We start from the raw sequence: 22,608 nt of genomic DNA, 5'->3' as shown, positions 1-22,608 counted from the left end.
TTTCTCTGCTAAAGACAAGAGACTTTAAGGCATTTTCCTGATAATGGCCTTACAAGCCTTCCAGACTTTATAGGTAATTTCTAACTCTATGGTCCTTTGCTGTTTGAAAAGATAATCTACTCCCCGTATTTATCTGGACCAAAGTGCAATGATCATGTTTCCTTTGGCTTTGGTGGGGTGTGGACAGAACGGATCATTGAAATATCTTACTGTTGCTAAGGCAAACTGACTTGAAAAAGAAGAGGCGGGGGGAGATAGAGGAAGTAGATATTTTCTTGAAACAATTTGTCCTTCAATCTTCCTTCTGAGCTATTTTGAGCTGTAGTGAAATAGTCTTTCAGGAATTCGTACAAAAAGAGAATATACGGTTTCTCTTATCCCTTCTCTACTCTGGTCATACACAGTTATCTTAAAAATTGTTTGAATTGGGGCGCCTGGGTGGTGCAGTCGGTTAAGCGTCCGACTTCAGCCAGGTCACGATCTCGCGCTCCGTGAGTTCGAGCCCCGCGTCGGGCTCTGGGCTGATGGCTCAGAGCCTGGAGCCTGTTTCCGATTCTGTGTCTCCCTCTCTCTCTGCCCCTCGCCCGTTCATGCTCTGTCTCTCTCTGTCCCAAAAATAAATAAACGTTGAAAAAAAAAAATTAAAAAAAAAATTGTTTGAATTGATATAGAAAAAGACATCTAACTTGTGCAGTAACTTGAAGCATATTCTGCTTACAAGTGCCCAGCAATCCGCTGCTTTACCGCCCAGCCCGTCCGTACTCCAGAAATGAGGCTAAAAGAGGCAAATCCTTGATTGTCCTTTGAGGCTCATCTGCCCCTTACACAAAAAGTTCCAGGGAGCACCGAAGCTCGGCTCAGTCTAATATGAGGATTGGGTTATATTATGCAGAAATTCATGAACTTCCCACTGTAATGTTTGGGTATGCAAAATTGAGAAGTATTTTGGGTTACTATATCAGACTGAGGGAGAAATTGGTGTGGAAATTGATTTTTCCAAAGCCTCAACATTTCAAATGCAAAACCTCTTTTATCTGGTTACTTCTGGGGAAGTAACAGCTGGGAGCTAATGAATGGGAAGAGACACCAAGATAGCTCCGCGTTGGTTGGCCCCGATTCCACTCACACCACCGGTCCCAGCAGATGCTTAATCATGAGGCTGAGCACCTAGAAAAAGTCTCCTCTGACTGGCAGCGGGTGGCCGGTGTGCTTTGGGGCCACTTTCTCAGAGGCTGTCATGGTCAGATGCTGATTTATTTACATCTTCTTGCCTGATGGCCGCCTTCCGTGCCACTCCCATCCCCCACGCCTATGTGAACCACCGCAAAGGGGAAGCATTTCAGGCTGGGGCTCAGGAAGAGAGGCTTTTTAATATGAATGGTTTCCTCCCTCCTCAGACACCTAGGGCATTTGCCTCTATTTCTTCTCTAAATATTTCATTTGTGTTTACCCCGGTCCCAGTTTCCTCTACTGCACTATAAATTCCGTGAGACAAATGCCTTTGTTGTACATTTCTCATTTCTCATATATAAATGTATATATATATATATCTATACACATATACACACACACACTCATATATATGTGTGCATATATATAGAGAGAGACAGAGAGTTTATTTATTTATTTGGAGAGAGCACATGCAAGTGGGGGAAGGGCAGAAAGAGAGGGAGAGAATCCGAAGCAGGCTCCCCACTGTCAGCACAGAGCCCTCGCCTGACGCAAGGCTTGAAACCATCAAATACGAGATCATGACCTGAGCCGAAATCAAGAGTTGGGTGCTTAACCGAGTGAGCCACCCAGGCTCCCTTCTCTTGTATATATTTTATTTTATTTTATTTTTATTTTTGAGAGAGACAGAGCATGAGCAGGGGAAGGGCAGAGAGATGGGAGACACAGAATCAGAAGTAGGCTCCAGGCTCTGAGCTGTCAGCACAGAGCCCGACGTGGGGCTCGAACTCACAGACCGTGAGCTCAGGACCTGAGCTGAAGTCGGATGCTTAAACTGACTGAGCCACCCGGGCGCCCCTCCTTTGTATATTTTTATTTATTTATTTTTTTAATTTTATTTAATTAATTTATTTATTTATTTTTCCTCCCTTGTATATTTTTAACCATAAGGAGAGTGCTGAGTTTAGTAGATACCCAATGAGTACGGATGGATTAATTCCTTCTTTTGATGTGGCAGAAATTTTGGGGGATGTTGTGTTTTCTCTAGCAGAAAGCTTCATGAGGACAGAAACTATGTATTTATCATTTTTGTGTATTATGTGAGATCCGGTTTAATTTATCGGTCAGGATACACGCTCAGTAATTATCCTGGAAGAGACTGAACAGATAAAGCAATGATGGGCAGGCCAAGTTTCGTGATGGCCTCACCAGAACAATTCATAGTGTTAGAAAATGTCAATGGGTGGTATGTAGATTTCCTTCCTTGCATGGGACCCCTTACCTCGCATGGTTTGACCACTCTCTTCTCCTGAAACACTTTCTCCCTTTGGCTTCTGACACGACTCTGCATGCCTGCTTATCTTCCTAACTCAACCTTCTTTGCTGGCTCCTCCCCAAGCTCCCCCACGGCGGAGAGTTTGGGCTTGGGGGGGAGGATCTCTCAGATGTGTTCTTACATTTAAACCGAATCCTTGAGTATTCTTCTTTACATTTGCCAATTTCTAAGATTCTCTCTCTTATTTTTTTTCATCTCCAGGCCTTTTGTTTGTTTTCAAACCTCCAGACTAAAATATCCCGTTGCCCACTTGTCTACGTCATACATCCGAAACAGAACCCCCCCTTTGCTCCAGCCCCCAAATCACTTTCTCCTCCAGGGGTCGTCATTTCAACCCATGGCAGATCTGTACTAATTGCTTGGGACAAAGCCTTGGAGTCAAGTCTGACTCTGCTTTCTGCACATCCAGTTCTGAGCAAACTCTGTCAGTGTTACCTTCAACAGACATACAAAAAAAAAAAAAAAAAAAAAAATCTGACCGTCCTTACCCCCCTGCCAATCTCTGCTCTGTTCTCAGCTTCCGCCATCACTTCAAGGGGAGCTCTGTGAGGGTGCCCACCTCGTCCGTTTTGTTCGTTGTGGTATCTTCAGTTCCCGGTGCATTGCCTGGCACATCGTAGGTGCTTGGTTCTTGCCTAGATTATTGTAGTAATTCCCTGACTCTGGATTTCCCAACCTCAGCGCTACTGACGTTCTGGGCTGGGTAATTCTGTTGTGGGGGCTTTGTGGGCGCTGTAGGAGGCCAGCATGCATCCCCGGCCTCTCCCCACTGGATTCCAGTTGCACTCGCCCCTTCCGCCTCAAGTTGTGACAGCCAAAAATGTCTCCAGACGTTGTCAAATGTCCACTAGGGGGCAGAACCACCACCATAGCTGGTCTTCGGCTTTCTGCGGGGACCCCATGGTGTCTGAGCAGCCGGAGTGATTCTTTAAACACGATGAGTCAAATCATTGCTTCCCATCCACTCAGAGTAAAATTCAAATACCTTACAACACCCGTAAGGCCCCTCTCTTCTCCTCTGACCTCGTCCGTCACCACTGCTCTCTCCGTCTCAGTTCCACTCCTTCCTCGTCTTCCAGATATGCCAGGCGTGTTCCTGCCTGAGGGCCTCTACACTTGCTGCCCCCACTGCCTCGAATACCCTGCTCCCAGACCCCTCATGGACCTATAAAGCAGCATGGTTCTATTCCTGGGTGCTCCATATTTCTCGACCTTACTGCCTCTTGATGGACAAATGTGCCTAGAGTAGCGGCCGGCAGTGGTTAGGTGGTCAAAACACGTGTGTTGAGTCAGAGACAAATGGATGGATGGGTGAGACGCAGAAGACACTGGTTTATTGAGGCCTTCATGGCCTTTGTCCTCTTCTGTCTTTGGCTGTCTTGTAATTCTTGCCAAATCACGATTGGTTCTCCTTCTTCCTAACGTTGAATATATGACCGAAACTCTACAGATGAAACAAACCAACATGGACAACCAAAAGCCTCACGGGGAATATCTTTCAGAAACTAGCTTGGACTCCGCCCCATTTATGTCCCAGGATTTGGGTTTATTTGGGGTTAGCAGCACAGCTCAGTGAACGGTTCCTACAGTTTGGAGGTGGACTCCCTGGGTACATCCAGGCAACTCCTTACCCCGGTGTGGTCATGGGCAAGTTACTTTTTCCGCCTGCGCTCCAGGCTTTTGTCTGTAAAATGGGATAGTGTATAACAGAATTCCTAGAGCTATGGTGAGAATTAGGGGAATTAATTATACATGTCAAGTGCTTAGGCATGTGGTAAGCCCTGGATCAATATTCACTAGCATTATCAGTCTGTGTATATGCTGTCTTCATGAGGATTTCTTCATGATGCTGCCTTCAGAAGAATCTGGTGCCTGGTGATACGACAAAGCTTTGAAACAGTTTCTGCAAGACTCATAGAGTGACAGCTTACATGCCGTTCTGGGCACTGGGGATATGGGTTGAGTAGGACAAATAAGATCTCTGTCCTCCTGGAATTTACATTTTATTTTGAGGATACAGACAATAAACAGATAAATAACAAATTATGAGCTAGTGGTAAGTGTGATGATAAAAATAAAATAAAATAGGGTGAGGAGAGGGGGAGGGATGGGGGAGGAAACTACTTTAGGTTTCATGATCTCGAAAAGCTGCTCTCCAAGGCAATTTTAAGCTGTTACCTGAATGACAAAAGGCAGCAGCCAGCCAAACACCGAGGGCAAGAATTTTTCAAACACGGTAACCAGCTCATGCAGAGCCTTGAGCAGGGATCAGGCTTGGTGTGTTTGAGGAGAAGAAGGTGGGCCAGTGTTGGTAGGGTGGGGTGAATGCCGTTGGGGAGAGTAGGAGAAGAAAGTGAGGTCAGAGAGGTCGAGTCATGAGCATTGTAGCCCGCACCAAGGGGTGTGGATATATTTTTTAGAGGGCTGGGAATCGTGGGAAGGCTTAAAATGGGAGAATGACATTTTACAAAGATCCCTCTGGCTGCTGCTGGGTTGAGCATGGCCTGCCGTGAGGCAAGCCTTAAAATAGGGACACCAGTGGGGGACAGTGACAAGTAAAACACGTGGCCAATGAGGGTGATTAGGATGGAGGTTCTGGCACAATGTGATGCTTAGATGCAGCTCCGAATCTTGTTACTAACACGAGGCATCATAACACCAGCCAGCATGTGGTGTGAGCTGTCTCAGACCAAACCTCCCGACCCAGGATGGTGATTGCCTTACCCCTTGAGCCCTCTTGCCTTTTCTCTCGGAGATTTTACTGCAAACTTGTCATGTGATCAGTGTGGGGGAAAAGGGGTGAGGTTAGATTCCTTTTGCCTCTAGAACTTTCTCCCATGGCTCCTAGGAATATTAAGATAAGCTAAAATTGTGTCGAATCTAAAGGGAGAGAACCACAGTGTCTAAGTGAAGACCCACCAAGAATTCTGTGCCGACAGCGGACTATTTATTAAATATCAGCTTTTGGACAACGACAGTAGCTATATGTGAATGATATTTGCTTTGAGAATCTTGAAAAAAAAACACAGAGAATTCTTCTAAAGGTTGAAAACAGCAAGGCCCCTTGTACCCACGTTCCATAAATTCTGTTATGAATGAGGTTGTATGTTTCACATTTACTAAACAGTCACTGGCTTGGAAGGATTTCTTTTCTGGATCTAATGGACTGAAGGCCAAAGTTGTTTTTTTATCCCCCCCCCGTTCTAATTCACACCACTATTTATAGACCAACCATTTTCCATACTTAGCATACTTTCCAGAATGCAGGAAAGAGGCCAAATGAAGTTGCTACAGGTCTTATGCCTCCTGGTTATCCACACGAGGCAAACCGCCCTGACAGTGAGACTGAGTCCCTGAAACAATGGTCTTTGATCAGCCCATGTCAGCTCCCTCCTCCATTTGTCCAGACTAGATCAATTATTGGGCAGCCTGCTTTAGGGTTGCCAGATGAAATTACGGGACATGCAGTTAATTTTGAAGATAAGATTTTAAAAGATGAATAATGGTTTAGTACCAGTATGTCCCAAGTTTTATAGGGACAGATAGTAGTTGTTTATTTGAAATTCAAACTTAACTGGACATCCTGTGCTTTTATTTGAGGAAGCGGCAAGCCCAGCCCTGGTTGGGGATGGGTGTGAAGCATTTCCAGCAGTAGGGGCCACTTAATGCCACACATTGGCTGCCTCGTTGGGCCTGTCCATCTCTGGTCACCTACTGCCCTCAACCCAGCTGGATTGCAAATGGATATTGTCACTGGAGTGACCAGCTCTCTTTACCTACCTTCCGGTGTCTCAATTAGACTCTCAGCCCTATATTTAGGACATTCTCTCCTTTCCCTATAGTAGGAACCCTATAGTAGAAACTATTTTCCATCCATCCATCCATCCATCCATCCATCCAATAAGTATTTATAGAACACCTTTTATTTATTTATTTATTTATTTATTTATTTTTTATTTTTTTTTAACGTTTATTTATTATTTTTGGGACAGAGAGAGACAGAGCATGAACGGGGGAGGGGCAGAGAGAGAGGGAGACACAGAATCGGAAACAGGCTCCAGGCTCCGAGCCATCAGCCCAGAGCCCGACGCGGGGCTCGAACTCACGGACCGCGAGATCGTGACCTGGCTGAAGTCGGACGCTTAACCGACTGCGCCACCCAGGCGCCCCTAGAACACCTTTTAAGTACCAGAGACCAGGAAGAAAATCCATAATCTCCCTGGGAACATGTCATGTGGACAATTCATGCTCTGTCTTGGAGCCAGCTTCTTGGAAGGCCTCCAGAGCATAGGAAGCAGCTGTTGCAATGAACAAAACAGCTCTGATCCCAGCATCTCTGGACTTGTCCAACTGAGCCTATATATCTCGGATGCCAGGAGTTGCCCTGGAACTAGCCCTGACCTGTGAGACGTGGCACAGCGAAGCTGAAAGCCAGACAGAACCATCCTGTCTTATCCGTTAGGGAAGGCTACTTGTAACAAACAGACTTCGACATGTATAATCACAGTAGAAGTTTATTTTCTGTTCAAGTAATACTTCTGGGCAGGTACAGAGATTTGTGGGGGAACCCACTCGGCACAGTCATTCATGGACTTGAACCGGTGGAGGCTCTGCTACCTTCACCAGGTCACTGATCATTTCCAAGGTTGCCTGGGGGTCATCATCAGCCCAGCCGGCCATAAGAGGGTCAGGGCGTGGAGGCGTGCGTGGGAGATTTGACCAAGCCTGGAAGGGGCCCACATTGTTTCCTCTCAGATCCCTTGGACAGCCACATGGCCTCTCCTAGTTGCAAGGGAGGCCATGCAACGTGTGCCCAGGAAGAAGAAACCAACACGGACTCAGCTAACTTCTCTGAGCCTCAGTTCCCTCATCTGTGAAATACTCCACCGATTGCCAGTTGGTAAAGTGACTGCTGGGACCCCCCCACCGGCAGGTCTGACAACGTTCCCCAACTCCCCGATTTGCCAGCATCGGACTTCCCACCCCCAGTCTGGAGATAAAGGAGGTCCGATCCCTCTTCCATTTGCCCAACTGCCTGCTTCTTGGTTCTCACCCTTCTCAGACCAGCTGCCTAGAGCCAAGCCACTTTATCTCACAGGTTGTGTTTCAGGAGTTCACTTACTGGAACTTTGCAACTTGGAGTGCACTCTTCCATAAAAGCAGCTATACGGGGATCACGGCCAGGGCCCGGCCTCCATCTTCTGGCCCGAGGCAACTCTAAGGGGTGGGCTGGAGAGAGCCGCTGGCACCCGGGCCCGTTCCCACGGTAGCATCTGAGAAGGCTCTGCAGCAGGGAGCACTGGTGGAGTTCGGGGCCCCAGAGGCTTTGTGAGTGGCTGGTTCCCATGGCAACCATGGGGTGGCCTCCACAGCTGCCGGGAACTGAGTAGCCCTGGTTAGAAGCTAACAGTAGGCTTATAAGCCTGGAGCTGCCTGTGGCTGCAACCCGGAGCAAGGCGCCCTTCCGGCTGGGGTCGTTCATTACCAGCACGCGCTCTGCAGCCCTGCGTCCATGTCATTGAAACAAATACCTATTGATCATCTGCTTCCCAAACACCGTGGTGGATCCTGAGCACCCAGGAATAAGACACAGCCCTGGTGTGCCAGCCTCGAGGGGTGAGATAAACACACATCCTCAACAGAGAAGGACAGTGCCATGTGACCCAGGCAGGGGACAGGTAGTCGGGAGGCTCTGGGAGGAGAGCTTTGGTCTAACCCATGGCCACGGCATGTGCAGAAGCATGGAGTGAAGCTGCAAGGACACTTTGACGAGGTCATGTGGGGGGGGGAGTGTGTATGTGTGTGTGTGTGTGTGTGTGTGTGCGCGCAGGGGGATGGCATGGGAGCTGTTGGCAGGCATCGGATCTGGAGCACCCTAAGGACCTTGGGTCATGTGGGCCCAGAAGCCTTCTTAGAGATGAGCATTCGAGGAGGGTGAGTCCAGTGGATCCATGAATATTTTCAAAAATTTTATCTAGTTTTAGATTCCTTGAATTCACATAAAGGGAAGAAAACCTTAGGGATGTTTCTCTAATGTTTGGCAAATCTTACCCACTGACAAAACCCACGTCCACTATCCAAATGATCATGACGGTGCTCTGGCCTGGAGACTCAAGTTGTAACCCTCTGCAAAGTTGGAAGACTTGTCATTGCAGGGTCTGTCCTGAAGGGGGCGTCTCTGTGCATAGTGGATATTCTTTCTCTTGGCTCTTCACCCCCTGGCATCTGCACTCCAACCTGAGGCCCACCTTAAGGTCCAGATGTCCACCCTCCCTCGATGACCAACTGTCCCGGTTTTTGTACCAAAAGTCCCACGTCCCACGAAACGTCTCAGTCCCAGTGTTAACCTTCAGGCCAGAGAGGAAAGTCTGAGCCCAGACCTCAGGTTTATAGGATGTTGACCGGCAGGTGAAGAACAGAGAGGGAGTTGGCTTTGGAGCCAGGCCTGCCCAACAGAAGCTTGATTTCTCTGCCCAATCTTTTTCTGTGTGATGTTGGAGAAGTTACTTTACCTTTTTGAACACTAGCTTCTCATCTGTTATAGGGGAAAAAAGAATACGTATCTTTTTTTTTTTAATTTTTTTTAACGTTTTTATTTATTTTTGAGACAGAGAGAGACAGAGCATGAATGGGGGAGGGGCAGAGAGAGAAGGAGACACAGAATCGGAAGCAGGCTCCAGGCTCTGAGCCATCAGCCCAGAGCCCGACGCGGGGCTCAAACTCACAGACCGTGAGATCGTGACCTGAGCTGAAGTCGGATGCTTAACCGACTGAGCCACCCAGGCGCCCCAAGAATACGTATCTTAAGGGAATGGAAATAATGTACGTTAAACACTGTCACGTAGGAAGTGCTCAGTAAATGGTGTTATTTTCTAGGGGAAGGCATATCAACAGTCACCATATAATGTGAAAAAGTGTGTTGAGCTTTTATACTGGAGGTTGAGGATACAAAGGAGTAGAACTGCCTCTGGGGGTCAGAGAAGTCCTTCAATTGCTACCATCTGACAAAACTCCCAGATGTGACTCTCCTGCCTCTCACACACCCACTGTGGACTGTGATTAAAAATTCGAGAAAAAGGAAATGCAAAATAGTGAGAACATACTGAATAGCAAACAAAATTTGAGGAGTGAGCTAATAGACACCAAGTACAAGCAGTCTCCTAACTCCAGTTCAGTTCATGTAGGGGAAGAACCTGTAAGTGGGAGAGTGTAAAACCTGCACGTGCTCTGGAGCAGAGAACTGGGCAGGCCTAGTGGGAGAGCACAGGTATTCTAGAATTCTCAGGAAGTTCTGGAATATTCCAGTACATTCTGGAGTGCACTTCCCGTGGGTGAAGCCGGAGGGCAGGGTGAAGTTCACACAATTATGTTTGTGAGGAGTGGGTTTGTTGACTTGTCTGCTTGTGGGGTGACCCGAGGAAGATCACAGCAGCCTTGTAGTAACATCTGGAGAGTTCTGCCCCTTTAAAGAGACCGGGGCTCTAGGTAGTGATGAAAACTTCCTCTGAGAGTGTAGCCAGGTCTCAACTGTACCACGATTTCTTTCCCGGAAAGCCCGAATAATATTAAATGTGGGAAATTGGCACCCCCTCCATACTTGCATGTCTCCTCTTCAAGTTCATCTTTTGGGCTGAAGCTGTTGAGAAGATACTATTCTTTCTTGTTCAGGAATTGTAGCTCCATGACACCCAAGAATGTCGTTGACAATAACACGTAGCAAGATTAGGGATGAGCACGTCTCCAGCCTCTCAAGAATCCAGCCTTTCAAGAATGCTTCATTTCTTAGGACCAATGGTTCCAGTAATGGTGATGGGGAAGATGGCGCTGGAAGGAACAGCTGGATCTTGTGTCTTTGCCTCAGATGCCATCCAAAATGGTGGACAATTAAGCATCAGCCGCATACCCTCCCCAGAGCTGTGTGAGGCGGCAGCTTATTAACAAGGGCAAGTCTGGGTCTGCTGTCCTGTGGGGACCCGAGCACATGTTCTGCCCTGACTTCTCTGTTAAACCATCTCTGTACCCTTCAGCTCTGTGAGGGACCAAACATCATTACCAGGACCCCATGCACACCTTTAACTGTTGAGCCTCTACTTGGGGGACCACTGATAGGTGACAGTGACCCGTGGGCATTTAAAATGTAAGCTCCTGGGGCGCCTGGGTGGCTCAGTCGGTTGAGCGTCCGACTCCGGCTCAGGTCATGATCTCACGGTCTGTGAGTGCGAGCCCCGCGTCGGGCTCTGTGCTGACAGCTTGGAGCCTGGAGCCTGCTTCCCATTCTGTGTCTCCCAATCTCCCTGCCCCTCCGCTACTCATGCTCTGTCTTTCTCTCTCTGTCAAAAATAAACATTAAAAAAATTTTTTTTAATGTAAGCTCCTTAAGGTATAAATGTCTGTGACAGCAGCATCCCACCAGGGCTTTATCTCACCAAAGTGGCCCTGGCAGCAAGTGGAGGGACTTCTGTATGCTTGGCATTTTTCTATGCATGATTTGCATTACTAAATAGAGTAAATTCCCAAGTAGGGCCCCCGGAGCTCAGTCCCATCAAAGGTGGGCGTGTGCTGTAATGAGTTAGGCGGAATGGCCAGGGGAGGTGGGTGTAGAGGGCAGGAGCCCATCACCTTCTCTGTCTGTTCATTCGATCTTCTGTTGTCGTGAGTGCCTTATCATGGGGCCTCCTTATGTATCATATAGAAACATCCTTCCCACCAAGTGCAAAGAGAGCAAGCTTTCCCTGCCTTTCCAGGTGTAGTTTTGTGGTTGTGAGAGATTTGCAGGCAGATAGGTCATGGTTTGAGCTGCGGGGGGGGGGGGTGGGGGGTGGGTGGGGGGGGAAGAGCTCTGTCCAGATGGGCTGACCCCAGCACCACAGCCCCTTCCTGTCACCCTGCAAGGCGTCCCTGTGCAGGATGGGGCTGACTCCGGTGCACACCTGCTGAGCCCCCGCGCTGGCAAGCAGCCCTTCAGAACAGCGCCTGGGTGCCCCCTCCCCTGAGGGCCTGCTAGCGAGCAGGGTAGGGCTTCTGGATCCCATTAGGACGCAGCTGTCCCGGTCTGGACACCGCGAGCAGAGCGTGGGCCTGGTTTCCATCACTTGGGTGTTGATTTGGCCTGTAATCATCATCAGAGGGCACATTCCAGGTTCGTGGTTTAAGAAAAAGCACACTTTTGCCTGCAGCTGAGGAGCCGTTCCGTTCCGAGCCTTTAATGCTTCTGGCTGAGCACTGTGGCTCCTCCCATCTGAATCTGACCATGCAGCTTTGATTTCCGAGGCAGGCGGCCGTGGTGCCAGGACTGTGCCAGGGATTCCGCTGGGAGGCCTCGGGCTCTGCATCTTTACTGGAAACACCCAATAAACCACCGGCCTCAAGGCTCTGTTGTTTTCAGTGCAGGGCTTACTTACATGCAGTCTCCTTCAGGCCACCAGGGGACCTTTGGCCAGATTGCCGCTTGAAGCCCCACGCCAGTGCAGCTTCCCGGACCCCCAGCCTGCTCCAACAGAGCCAACTGGTTTGCTCTTACACGCAGGGGTGGGTTCTCAATGCATGAACTCACTCTCCTCTGCACATCAGGATGACACTCGGGGGCAGGGGAAGTGGATGAGCTCTGCTCTCCGCCGGGCGGAGTCCCAGGATGTACCCCGGGGGACAAGGGACAGAGTTTGTCTCCGGGTACAATGAACCCACCTTCTCCGTTTCTCTAAGTGATAACTAGCCCGGGCAATAGCAGTCAGCTATCTGACAATCAAGGACGGATGGAACTTCTATTGGCCAGCTAACCAGAAAATTAGGCTTCTGTTTTAAATAGCCTCCCTTAAGAAAAACATGGCACACTTTAGCCACAGGCAGGTTCTGTCGTTGCTGAGTCCCCCAAGGAGGCTGTGGGCTTGGCTGACCCACAGTTAGAGGGTGGCCTTCGAGGCTGAGCTCAGAGTATCACAGCAGATGACACAGCGCAGAAAAGCCAGCGCTGGCCGTGGGGGCCAGTGACAAACAAGTGGGGGCTGGATTCTGATGCTCTAGAATCTGGCTGGGGTCAACTCAGGATCAGTGGTGCGGGAGGATTTGAAACAAAAATGTAACCAGTCGGGCAGCCTCTGGTCTTAACAACAGCTGAAGGCAGGATGTGCAGATACAACTGCACTATCCCTAAATTAAGTCAACATTTCACCCATCGCAAGGCCTTTTTCTCAACAAGTGAGCTCGCCCACGGCTAAGATTTCACCACCTGTCAGGGCAATGACCAATGACCCGATCGGTCACCGTGGATGTAAAATTCGTAGTCATTAGGGGTGGTGTCTGTCAACTTCTGATGAACAGGTGAGGGCAACCTAATCTGATTTCACCCACACACACCTTACATTTTTAAGCTGTAGGATCTCGTGAGTCTTTGACAAGAATGTTAGGCCGTGATATGTCTCTCTCACTGCTGTGCCTACCTGACATAATGTTAACTTGATGGTAAAGCTGAATTTTAAAAAAATGTTTATTTATTTATTTTTGACAGAGAGAGAGAGAGAGAGAGAGAGAGAGAGAGAGAGAGAGAGAATGGACACAAGTGGGGGAGGGGCAGAGAGAGGGGGAGACACAGAATCCGAAGCAGGCTCCAGGCTCTGAGCTGTCAGCACAGAGCCTGACGTGGGGCTCGAACTCATGAACCGTGAGGTCATGACCTGAGCCAAAGCCAGCCGCTTAACCGGCTGAGCCACCCAGGCGCCCCCGAAGTTGAATTTTGAACTGCAGGCACCGGGAACTTCAGAGGACCCCATGCAGAGGGAAGTTGGGGAGAGAGCGGAGACTGACTCCAGTGAAGGGATAAGTGAGTTCTCCTGGATTCGCCAGGAATCAGAGGCCAGACGGGGATGACCTGGGGAACACAGGCTGTGACGCCCGAAAGAGAATAGAACCCTTCCAGGCCTAGCTTTGCCACAAGCTGTTGTGCGAATCCTGAAGCTGGCTTGCCGGCCTGGAATAGTGCCTTAGTGTTCTCGCTACCCAAGCCCTTCTTTGATGAAACTACCTGTTGTGTCCCCCGACGCCAGCCGCTTGGACCAAAATGGGGCTGTCATCCCTTTCTGTGACTGCCTCCCTGGCCTCAGTCCCCTTGAGGGGAGGACGTTGGAGACGGTCCCTCCCTGGCATTTATCGGAACTGCAGCTGGTGGAGGAGAGGGGTCCTCACTGGGAGGGAGAGAAGAGCCTGGACGCCGCTGGTGGCCGTGTCCCCCACGTCCTGGAGGAAAAGATCCATTACCTTTTGGTGACAGTGAAGCTAACATGCAGAGAGAAGCATGTGGCAGAAGTGGCTGGAAGGTTCTGTCTGAATTTGGGTCCCTGCTCCAGCCGTTCCCCAGGCTAGGGTGCCTCGCCGTCATTCGGTTGTCTGAATCGAAGTGCGCCTCGTTTCACCCAAGTTCAGGTTGTGGTCCCTGCTATTCATTCTACTTGCCAGCAGTTTGTTAGCATTCTACATGTCCTATTGTTACCATTACTTCTGGTGCACAGTTTTGGGCACCTTTTGGCAGCCAAGCACCCATTTTGCTTGGCAACTCCCCGCGTGCGGGGTTGGCGTGGGCAGGAATCGTACTGTGCTAAGGCTCAGAAGACAGAGAAGGCTTTGCGTCTTAGCATCAGAATCCGGTGCCGAAATCCCGTTTTCAGCTCCTGTTTCAACAACTGAGTCAATAGTCAGTCATACTCAGTTATAAGTAGCATTTCGATCAGAAACCAGATTTCCCCCCTGCCTTCCTATCCATCCTACAAATCTCCGTTCAGGTCAACAAATAACGGAGGAGCACGTACCATGCTGGAGACAGAAAGGTAAGTCCCGTCTTGGAGGCAGACCCGTTAGTGTGTCTGATACACTGATCGCTTCCTACTACTCAAAGGATCCTTCAGCAGACTCCCCAAATACGCTCCGAATAAAGTGTTGTCTGGGACGAACTTTCAAGGCCCCACATGACTTTCTACAGCTAGCCCGTCATCCTTGCCTTCTGGGCTCCTGTGGCTAGTCCCCACGCTCGCCCAGTGGCCTGCCTCGGCAGGAATGGCCTCCATGATGCTGAGAAGGTACTTCCCTCACCCGCCGCCCCCGACCGTCCATATCCTACCCACCCGTAGGGTCCAACTCATGTTCTCCCCTCTTTATTTTTTTTTTATTTAAAAAAAATTTTTTTTTTCAACGTTTATTTATTTTTGGGACAGAGAGAGACAGAGCATGAACGGGGGAGGGGCAGAGAGAGAGGGAGACACAGAATCGGAGACAGGCTCCAGGCTCCGAGCCATCAGCCCAGAGCCCGACGCGGGGCTCGAACTCACGGACCGCGAGATCGTGACCTGGCTGAAGTCGGACGCTTAACCGACTGCGCCACCCAGGCGCCCCTGTTCTCCCCTCTTTAAATCTTCCCAAATCTGGTTCTTTTACACCTTCCCGGTGGAATTTCGCCACCATTTATTCTTAAGCTTTCTCAAATACGGTTGTTTTACCTTGTGTCCTTATCCTGTATCCAGTCGTCTCTGGGTAAACCATGCTGTCCTTGAGGCCTGCCAGCAGCTAGGTCACGTGCATGCAGAGTATCCCCAGGGCAGCAGACAGGGCTAAGGCAGAAGGTCTGGGTTTGAGTCTCGGTTGTGGGATCTTGGGCAGCTGTCCAACCCTTCTTCTCTGGAGGGCTGCCTCCGTGACGGCTCCCTCTGGTCCCTCCGCCTGCAATATACCTAAACCCCTCCTCTTGCCGGCCCGGCAGCCTCTGCTGTCTACAGTTCTTGGCTCAAGGCTTCCTTCATTAGAGGGACCTCCCCAGTCACCCTGCTTCCCACCAGAGAGCCTCCCTCTGGACTCCCAATCCTGGGCATGCCCCTAACTGAGTCTTGTCACCCCGTGCTGGCCTTCATGTTAAGCTGCCTGCCTTCCCTGCCTGCCAGGAGCCCCTGAGGTCAGAAAGGCCATTCAATTTCTCTCTGGTCCCCAGGGTTACTGAGGACCTGGGGTCTGGTGAGGACTTAATACTGGTTCGTTTTGTGAATACGAAGGGGGTCTGCCTACCCCGCAGCAGCAGATCTCCCAAATAAAGAACAAAAAATAAGAATTCTATCATAACGACAGCTGACTAAATGGCCACGTGCCTGGCGCTGTGCTGGACCTCTGTCACGTATCATCTAACGGCACAGCCCACGAGGTAAGGACTATCCTTATGTCTGTTGTAAAGACGCGTGTAATAAATGACACAAACCTAAAAGTCTAAAATGGACGTATCAGCAAGACTATACTCCTTCCGGATGTTCTGGGGGAGAATCCTTTCCTTGCCCTTTTCAGTTTCTGGAGGCTGCATTTTCCTGGCCACATGGCTCCAACCTCCCAACCATGGGCTTCTCTTGTCTCATCCCCTACGACTGACCCTGACCCTCCTCTCTCCCCCTTATAAGGGCCCTGGTGATGACACTGAGTCCACCCAGATAAGGCAGGGTGTTCTCCCCACCTCAGGACCCGCCGTGTAATCACATCTGCAAGGTCCCTTTGACCATGTGAGGTCACACATTCACTGCAGGTGTTAGGACAAGGGCACCTTCTGCAGCCGCCGTTCTGCCCACCTCGTGAAGACGCCGAGAAACACAGAAGCGTTCCGCAACATGTGCTGAGGGCCATCAAGCACTTTCTATGTAGAAGATCTTAATTTCCCCCATAGCTTCAAGCACTCGGGAGGTGCTCAGTGAATGCTTTTGAGTTACTGAAGTGACTCTTACAAAGTGAAGTGAATTGTCCCAGGAGCTACTGAAATACTTGCTCGGAAATCTAAAAAATAGTTTTCCAGCGCTGTTTATTGTCTTTGAATTCTAGAGGCCCTCTTCGTCTCATTTTTCAATGATCCTGTGAGCATTGGACCACTGCTTAGTTACTGGTTATTCCCTAGGAGCTCTCCACGAGGCGGCGTAACCTTGTTTACCATCTCAGGGAACAAGGTCGTCCTGACTATCTCTGAATAAGAAAGTATTGCATTCCGGCTGCAACAAAAACAATGACCGGACAGATCCTTCTGTCTGGGAATGTGGATCGGAGGCACGGAGTTTCTATTCCCAGGCCGCCATCCCTTCTTTCAGCCTGCCATTTAGCATGTGTTGCGTGCCTTCCGTGGGCCAACCCTTGGACGACAACCCTTGGAGCGCCTCGGCGGAGCTCACCGTTCGCGGAAGGGACAAGTGTCTACACGTGCCGTTATGAGGTCGTCCAGAAGGAGTAGGACCGGGTGAGAAGAAGCAGGCTGTGCCAGTCTGGCTGCATCTGAAGAGCCGAGGCGCCGACCCAGAACTTCCAGAAGTAAATGTGGCTGCCAGCGATCCAGGGAACAGAGGGCGGAAGGGCCTGCGGTGGCCGGTGGATCCAGAGGTCTGTGTGCGAAGCAGAGGGACAGTGCCTGCCAATGGGCGGGGCTTGAAGATGAAGGTAGGGTGGGCTTCCTCTCTCTCTGCCTGGAGGTAGCACAGTACCTCAATCCTGCATCTACTTTCTTTTGTCTCTGATGTCTTTCCATTCCCTTGAGTCTTAATATGTACATCTTTTGAGATAGCACAGAACATATTTTCCCAGTGGGCATCCACGAGGCATCAGGAAGGGGTTTAGCATCGACCTAGTCGGGAAGCTCGGAGGCATTCCCTGGAGACAGGAGCCTTCTCCCTGGTCTCAAGGATAGCCAGTCTCCGAGAGCATGTCACCGGCAAGGCTTCAGGGTTAAAAAGAGCAGGACTGGTTCCCTTTCTCCATTGGTACAGGGCCCAACCCTGGCTTCGTCCCCTGGTTCCGGCGCTGAGTAGCTGTAAAACTCTGAGGACACTATTTAACTTCTCTGACCTCTGTTTCTTGGTGACAACCACAGTCCCCTCTCTGGCTGTTGTAAGGATTAAAACATTCGATGTATGCGAAGTTCTTAGCCTAGCGCCTGGAGCTTAATGGGCACACAAGAAATGTGCCAATTCCCTTCACTGGGAAGCTCTGCCCAAGGAAAGCTTTAATTACCGTTGTTTTCTCTTCCTCCCAATTCAAGACTTTGTTTCCAAGACAATGAACAGACCGCAGGATTCTGCTACCTGACAGCCATCGGTAGCCAACAGACTCCCCATCTTTGGCCTCAACGCTGTCTCTCGAAGCTGGGACCCTTAGGTGCCAGCGTGTTTCTCCATGGCTCCTGGTGCACCCAGATCCATGCTAGTTACACAAGACATGTGCATAAATATTTACCGCGCTCAGAGCCACCCCCAGCATGGGGGGGGGCTCAGAAGAAAATCTGAGAGGCAAGGCAGCTCTGGCAACCTCCACCCCTAGCTTGGGGGATCATATGTCTCGATGGGAGGTCTCATCGACAGACCGGGCAACTTGTTGCTTTGAGAATCGAGCAATAATTATCTCCGCTCAACATCAGGAGCAACTAACTATCAGGGCACGACAGATCACTGGTGGAACTTAGGCAGTTCAAATGGTTCCCTGACCCCATTTCTCTGAGTGTGCAGGTACACGCCCAAGTTCCTGGTGTGGACACCCAGCAAGAATGCTGCCGGCAGGCAGGGGAGGAATAGATCCGCTGAAGCACCAGCCAAGCACTTGGTATGAGATTTCATCTCATTGATGCCACAGGAACATCATGACTATTATTATTTTTTCTGTTTTGCAGGTAAGGCCATCTGTGGCTCAGAGGAGGAGACTAATGTACCCAAGATCGCATATCTATGAAAGGCAGGGCCAGGATCTGGCTCCTGGCTCCTTGCCTCTAAAGGCTTGGCACAGAGGAAAGACGAACACAAGAAGAAAATCCCAGCATCTTTGAAAGCCTCCCGAGGAGGTGGGTCCCACGTGGGTGCTACAGTGGCCAACATGCCCCGGGTGCATCCGATAGTCAGAGGTTGGGAATTCTTTTTGCTACAGGCATCCCTGATCCCCGTGCCTGTCTGTAAATTTCTTCCACCCAATATGGCTCCCGCAGTGTCTCTCTAGGAATGTGAATAGGATAGGGCCAGGCCCACATGCCAAACAGGCAGCCCCGGGGGGACAAAGGTCATCTCCAGGGTAACTGAAATCCACACTTGTAAGCACTTTATGGAGAGACTCTAATACTCTCTTGGATTCTACCCGGGAGCACTGAGGTGAAGACACCAATGTGCGCAAGAAGATTCAGAGTCCAGAAGGCTGGCAGGCACAGCCTGCTGACTGCTCCATGGGGACAGCGTGCCTTGGGGGTCCCCTGTGGCCTTCGGGCTCCCCTGTGGCCTTCGGGCTCCCCTGTGGCCTTCGGGCATGCCCTCTCCCATGGGAGCCCAGTATTTCTATACCTGGAGAGAAAGCCTTCGGGGACCATCACAGGAGGCCAAGAGGCCTGCATGCCTCAGGGGCTCAGAGGCAGGTGCAGGAACCCTTCCTGGTCTTTCCTGCCATTCCCCTACCCTCCGGAGAAATTCTGAGTTTGTAGCGGGCAGTGCTGGTGGTGGTCACGGTGGGGGAGAGTCTGTATTTTTAACAAGCTTTGCCGGTGATTTTGATGTGGGAGGTCTGTGGGCCCTATTTTGAAAACTCCCGCTTTCCCCGCCGACACAGCTTCCAGTGGATTCTCTGGCCACGGAGACACTTCTGAGAGCCATTTGGAGTCTCAGGACATTCTCTAGAAAACAAATCTATGCCGAAGTCCGTAGGAATCTTTACCGGACTCATCATCGGGGAGTCGTGGAGGGCCCTGTTAAGGCCCTGGGGGCTGGGCTGTGCAGGGAGCGTGCCCTGACTGAGAATGGCGTCCCCTCTCCTTCCCCCAGAGCCCACCCAGAGATGGCCAAGCAGGGGTCCGGAACAGGAGGGCGTCCCTGCAGGGTTAAGGCCCTGAAAGGGTTAACAGTCTCCGAGAAGCCTGGGTTCCCAGGAGAGTTGGAGCACTGGGCCTTTCTGCTGGCCCTCTGGGCACACCAGCCAGCACCTCTGTTCTGGTGCCTGCCCCTCGGGGCTGAGACCCTGAGCCTCCCCCCTTCTCCCTTCCCCCATGCGGGGTGCTCCGTTCCGGACACAGTTAGCCAGAACCCTCGGGACAAAGAAGCTTCCTTTGAGAAACACATGCTTGGAGGGGGACTAGGTCTGTGTCTACACAACAACACTTCCCAATGTTCTGAAAAGGAAAGCAAAATAAACAAATGTGTGAGGTAGCGATGAAGACATTCGAAATATTTCCCTCTAGAGCCGGAGAAATCTGACGGTGAAAAAAGAGAACTGATTTTGCTGCCCCCCCTCCCCCACCTTACACCCGCTTCAATTTAGGCTCCTTATTGCTTTCTGGATCTTTCAGGGTTATAACCGCTATCTCAATGACTAATAGAAAACTCCATTAGGCCCTTTCTTTATGAAGGGAATTAATGACTTCGAAAATTTAGTGCTTTGTAAACATAGTAGGGAAAGCATTTCCCCAGGCTCGCGGATTCCTTGGCAGGGAGGGAAGCTGGTTAGGAAAGTAAATGTTTCCAGCTTGCTGAGAGGCCCCCCTTCACCAAGCACTGTCTGCTTCTTGTAAAGCCCGGCCCCACAACACTGGGATGTTTCAGAGTCCTAAAAAAAGGAGTCAGAGTAAAACCAAAAAGAAGCAGGAGCCAGAGAGAATGAGACGCATCTGTGGAGTCGAAAAAAGACCCACTGGTGGAATTTTCTAATATAAATGAATTTTTTTCGGTAAAAATGTGCGTCCTCAGTACATGCACCTTTTGACCCGAATTAGAGAAATCGGTTGTTTACCCAGCCCAAACCCACAGACTAATTACCCTCTCTGTTCTCTTAAATTTTTAGGCCTGGCCAATGACATAACACCTTCAGAAATGAAAAACCTCTCAGGAAAAAAAAAAAAAAAAAAAGAAGAAGAAAAAAAAGAAAAAGCCTCTCAGGACAGACATTCAGAAGCGAGCCCGGGAAAGAAGGGACTGTGGGCTCAGGACGGTGGGGTTTCATTGCTGGCATTCACATGGCAAGTTGCTAACACTTGAGGGAGGGGAGGTGATGGGGGAGAGAAGGGAAAAAGCTTTCCTTGTCCACCATGGCTTTCTCCTTCAAAGCTGCCTTTTCCAGAGACCAGCCTTTTCTGGCCCAGTCCCTTCCTCCTCAAGAAAACCGCAGCAACACCAGTTCAGCAAATGCTCACATCACTGAAAGTCAGTCAGTCCCACTCGAGGACCCGGGTAATGGAACTACCCAGGCCCGACCCAGGGGACTCATTCATTCCTCCCCTGCATCTTGGTTAGGTTGTGGTAACTCATTGGTTCATTTACCAAATAGGGTTGAGCACCTATTGTGTCCAGTTTGGGGTCAAACCTTTGAGATTCAGGAAAGGAGGCCTTCAAAAAGGCTACCAATCCTTGTAACAGCAACACCAGCAGCCAAACCGTGTATTGCTTTGGGAGTATCTGAGTTTTTGAGACAAACCGCTGCGACTTTCTCTTCGTTTCTTAATCCGTTTCAAAGGGACCGGCCGGGTTGGCGAAATGATATTGCTGGTTTGTAGTACTTAAGTCTTCTGAGACAGAGAGAGAAGAAAAAAAAAAAAAGTTTAAATGTGTAAACCAAAGTGAATTTTTTTAAACAACGAATCTGTTGCTTCAGCCATCCGAGACGTTAGAATATACTTTCTGAAATTAGAAAATCAGAAAAGTGAGGTTGGGTATGACATACAAAAGAGAAAAGTCTAGAAGACGCGACTTGGAGGTGTCCAAGTAACAGGGTAAGCAAAATAAGGGTGATAGGAAGTGGAAAGTTATTGGAACATGTCCCCAGTCAGGCAGTCTGGCAGAGAACGTTAAAAGTCTCCTTTCCTGCCTAGGATCACAGGTAACAAACTTTCACGCACACTTCGGCCTGGTGCCGTGCCACAGAAAGAACGTTATCTGATGTCTGTTTTATTTTATTTGCCGTTTGCTCTGTTCCACAAAGGATTTAAGGCAGTTTACAAAAGAGACACAAGCTATAAGCTTCATACACACTAAAAACAAGAGCAGGAGAAAAAAAACAAAGAATGGAGACGTAACAAGGAGCCAGGAGTGAGGTGAGGAAAAATACAAAGTTTACCGAGCCGGTTGACAGACTTCCTTCCAAAGGGCCACAAGCCGGGCACCGGGAGTAAACAGAAAAGGGAAACGGATGAATGTTGAGATAAAAGCAGGTCAGCTGCTTAGGAAATCACTATTTTTGGAACCAAGGAAAGAGGGGCATTTCTCCTAAGCGCCTTTCCTCACCCTCTGGTTAGTTACTAAGCCACAACCTTAATGGCATCCTGTGTCTGACCCACCCCTCCGGCAGTTCAGAATTTAGAACTGTGGCTCTTGCTTGAGATTTCCGTTCGCTTTTTCTTGGCGCATCGTGTGCTCCTTGAACACCCCACACTGGGAACATATTTATTCAATGTGGACCTACTTTGGTCCGGACGATGGAACCTTCCAGAATCTGTCCTACACATTAGGTCAACAGTGTAGAAAATATCACCAGTGGCCCAATTTTTCAGCGCCCGCGTTGTAACGAAGGTGCTGACAATGTGCGTACTAATAAGAAAAATCAGTACGAAGCAAGGCTACTCGACAGGTCTGGAGGATCTGGACACCATACCCAGGCAAGCCCCCCAAGCTTCAGCCTGTTTGGGGAGGGGACAGGACTCGGCGGCATATAGGCAAACTTGAGACCCATCCCGGAGCTGGTCTACACGCCCTGGAGACGGAAATGGGTGGTTTGATGTTTCAAAACGGTAACAACCCTTCATTCTATCCGTTAGCTGTTTTCCCGCTCTGGTCACATTAAGCGTGTTTAATTGATGCTGTATGGAAGCTTCCTCATGTTAGAGGATAAATAAGCTGTTCCCTTGATTGATTGATTGATTGATTGATTGATTTATTCAATATATGAAATTTATTGTCCAATTGGTTTCCATACAACACCCAGTGCTCATCCCAAAAGGTGCCCTCCTCAATACCCATCACCCACCCCCAAGCTGTTCCCTTTAATAGAAGCCTGGAGCTTTCCTTGGGAGGAGGGCACTTTGGGAACAGCCTTCTCATTAAAGGGCCATGACAACCAAGGGTTTCCCCACCCGCGCCCTCTCCGACGCTCCC

This window comes from Puma concolor, chromosome A1 (genome assembly GCF_028749965.1).
Source record: "Puma concolor isolate L17-30 chromosome A1, mPumCon1.1.hap2, whole genome shotgun sequence".
Lineage (NCBI taxonomy): Eukaryota > Metazoa > Chordata > Mammalia > Carnivora > Felidae > Puma > Puma concolor.
The sequence above is the reverse complement of the archived record's forward strand: the minus strand, read 5'-3'. Positions refer to the sequence as shown.